Below are 3,814 nucleotides of genomic sequence, written 5' to 3' on the forward strand. Positions count from 1 at the left end.
ACATATCCAATGGCTGTGAAAATTCTAAACCAACACAAGTCTCAGAAGTGTCTGGTTTAAGGGTATTACACAGAAACACACCATAGGAACATGAATCAAATATGTACTTTATTCATTTACAATAAATGTCATAAGTACATCAAACTGATTGGAGCTAAGGGCATACAAAACTATCTAACAGACCCTAATTTCGTTCTCTATATTCATTCTTTTTTTTTTTATGTTCAAATTTTAATGCAGAAATGATCAAGGCTCCCATGGCTCCGACTCTGTTTCTCCTTTTCCTCTACTACTTTTAGCCTCAGACAATGCAGGTAAAACGTTTTTTATGGTTTTTTCCACTACGAATTGATAGCCTACCATCAGTTGGGATTATCGTGATCAAGGCTCCCATGGCTCCGACTCTGTTTCTCCTTTTCCTCCACTACTTTTAGCCTCAGACAATGCAGGTAAAACGTTTTTTATGGTTTTCTCCACTGCGAATTGATAGCCTACCATCAGTTGGGATTATCGTGATCAAGGCTCCCATGGCTCCGACTCTGTTTCTCCTTTTACTCCACTACTTTTAGCCTCAGACAATGCAGGTAAAACGTTTTTTATGGTTTTCTCCAGTGCGAATTGATAGCCTACCATCAGTTGGGATTATCGTGCTCTTCACTAAGAAAATGAGACACTTCGTTGCATGTACAATAGGTGTCGCATTTCTACGTCCCACACGCCACACCCTCCACTCCCAAAGCATCGAACTTGACGAATGCAGAGATTTTCTCACTGCAATCATCCAAAAATCTAACACCGAGGGGCTCGAGCTTCAACCATACTGATTTCGATTCCATGGTGAATGGAAGCCATGCCAACAGCATTTGTCCCAGATAGTTTGTTTGGAGTGAACTGATGGGGGAAAAGATCTCCACATGTTTGTTTGGAGCTCCGGTCCGGTGCTTTTCATGTCTTCAAAGGAGATTTTAGGAGTGAACATGGTGTAGCTCATCCTGCAGAAAATCATACCAAACGTTAGATCACTTCCACTTTTCCATAGATGGTATGTTTAATAATATCTAAAGTTGTTGGAGTTTTGTGTTGATGATGCAACATTCATTGTCTTGTTGGATATGGTTATAGGAAATAAGCTTGCATTTTTTTTTTTGTTTCTTCTCTGTATTTTTTTGCTGGTTAAGTGGGTTTTGAGGGGTGCATTCTTTTTTTTTAGATCATATAGGGCAACTGTGATTTTAGTGGGGACTTGTTATTGATTTATGACAGCTTTGTTTGTTTATGTCTTTCATCAGATTATGAAGAGTTTGATCGGGATGAGTTCAGCTTCGGGAGCAGGACAGCTCCCAAGGGGCCGAGTTAGATGGACCGACCTTGTCGAAGCTGGGTTCAAACTCTACAACCGAGCTCCACCCTAAGGCTGGGATGCAAGAAGACGCTAAGCCCTCATCCATGCCGCCTGCTAGTGTTATAACCTGACTCATCTTGATCATGGTTTGGCATAAGCTCATTAAATAATCTCAGCTTTGGCCTCACCTGGTCTCTGGTTTCTTTCAGGTATTTATCTGTCAGGCTTATTAAATGATCTCAACTTTGTTGATTCTACCAGTTGGTCGCTTACAGTAGTCTTGTTTAGTAGGTGGGGGATTGAGTTGCCAGCCATTATAAACGGTTCGATCAAAATCCTTTCTACCGCCGATCTTGGAATGGCCATGTTCAATCTTGTTATGTTCTGGCTTCTAAGGTTATTCAGATTTTGTTTTCATTTTCTCTGTTAATCGAGGGTTGATCTGTTTCAAACCATATCATGGCAATCCAGGGTACGTCCAAGAATCATTGCTTGTGGGAACTCAGTTGCTGCCTTCACCATGGCTGTCTGGTTCCTCACGGGTCCTGCAGTCATGGCTGCAACATCCATTACTGTTGGTCTGTGAGGTGTTCTCTTACATGTCGCCATCGTACAGGTAAAAGGGGTTAGAACTCTGAAGATGCTTTCTCAGTGGTGTCTGATAGTTTCCATCAACCTGCTTTCCTAGCTTTAAATTTGCTCTTAAATTGTTAGTGGTAAATGCTCATTTTCTGTTTGTCCCTTTAATTCTCAGGCAGCTCTTCCCTAGGGAATTGTACCTTATGTGTTTGCCAAGATATAATGTTCATCAGAACATACTGAGCAATGGGTCTGTATTCAACATCACTCCTCTTGAATGTATCAATTCATGCATGCATGAATGTATATATGTTAACGAGTCATCTTCTGGTCTATCTACCATTTCTGTACAAGGAATGGTATGTGGAATTGGGAATACATTCATGCATGCAATGACAAGTTTAACAAACAGAGAGGTATAGAAAATACCGAGTCAACATCAATAATTAAGGAATTCCTTCTGGGTTTGAATATTTAAATAAAAAAATCTAATTTAATCAAATATTACTAATTGTTAATAATTTATATGTTTTGGTACAGTTTATCAGTCTCAGCACTTCTTCAAACAAGCTATTGACCACACAAACAAGCCCAAGAATACATTGCCTTGACTATGGAAGAATTGGACCTAGACAACCATGACTTCATTGTGGTAATGGTGATTTTTAAACAAAAATTGAATTGGATTGAATGAACATGAACTACGTTATGTTAGCAAAAGAATAATAAAATGTATTTTGATAACAATTTAAAATTATAATATCATAACAACTTAAAATTACAAGTGTCGAATGATTGGTGAAATAATTGATACAACAGCTTTCATGTCAGTCGTTATATCTGGATACAAACTGAAAAATTTTTTAATTGTATAACAAAACAACTTATGGACCTTATACAACAGGTACATTTATTAAATTTTTTAAAAATACTTTGTATTATTATTTAATTATATTTCTTCTATACTTTGTAGGGTCAACAAAGTCGAAAATATTGACAAAGAAATTGCAAACCAGTGTCTTTAAATTTTTTTGGATCCATTTTGTATAATCATGTAAATAGTGTATTATGGATATACTTTATTGATATTGCACCCAATGCATATACTTTGTTGATGATTTCTGTGATATGTGAGATTTGGTTTGTTATACCCTAGATATTGGATTAGTTCCTGAAATACTTTTGTTCCAGAGAGAATATGTTTGCCTAAGCATAGAAAACCAGGTTTGTACTCAGACAAGAACAGATCTAGCAAAAATGTGGACTCAACTAATTCCACATCTGGTCCAATTATCTTAAATTCACACTGTTGCCATTAGCCCCTGCAAAGTAGGGGCCTCCCCACTATTATATATCTATTGAAGGGATAGGGGGTGGTCTCTAAATAAATAATATATATATATATATATATATATATATATATATGTATATATATACCGGTTTCGGGTCGAAGGTTCAATTGTCCGGTTTGAACGAATGGTCCATTTTGACAACAAAAATTACAGAACCGTTCTGACCATTGGCTTTTGAGTCAACGATTCGATCGTCTAGTTCGAAGGGATGGCCCGTTAAGTAGTATCATACATGTATGAGGTCCATTAAGAAGTATCATACGTTTTATGTCATTTGAGTGTGTGACTCATACGACCCAAAAACGAAACTGTTCTAGCCACCAGTTTTTGGGTCGACGGTTCGGCCATCCAGTTCAAACGAATAATCCATTTTAACAACAAAAATTATAAAAAAAGGCCAAAAACCATTGAACGGATCGACGGTCCAACCGCTCGGGTCAATGGGTCATTGATCGATTCAATGGTTTTTGGCTAGGGATCGGGATTGGGGTAAAATGGAACGGATTGCTTGGATGGTTCCCAATTAAAAAAATAAAAAAAC

The 3,814-nt window shown here is 37.6% G+C and overlaps 1 long non-coding RNA gene across 2 annotated transcripts; it reads left to right on the forward strand.

Moving 5' to 3' along the window:
* The first annotated feature begins 277 nt into the window (after window positions 1-277).
* LOC104607460 (uncharacterized) lies at window positions 278-3,039 on the forward strand. Of its 2 annotated transcripts, XR_016068539.1 has the most exons (6): window positions 278-584; window positions 694-1,042; window positions 1,290-1,551; window positions 1,634-1,958; window positions 2,097-2,171; window positions 2,462-3,039. It is a non-coding gene; the product is annotated as an uncharacterized LOC104607460 (long non-coding RNA). The 2 variants fall into 2 exon arrangements; XR_016068538.1 differs by having other exon boundaries at window positions 279-584; window positions 2,097-3,039.
* Window positions 3,040-3,814: the final 775 nt, after the last annotated feature.

Source organism: Nelumbo nucifera, chromosome 4 (assembly GCF_055504915.1).
Source record: "Nelumbo nucifera cultivar China Antique chromosome 4, China Antique-T2T, whole genome shotgun sequence".
Taxonomy (NCBI): Eukaryota; Viridiplantae; Streptophyta; class Magnoliopsida; order Proteales; family Nelumbonaceae; genus Nelumbo; species Nelumbo nucifera.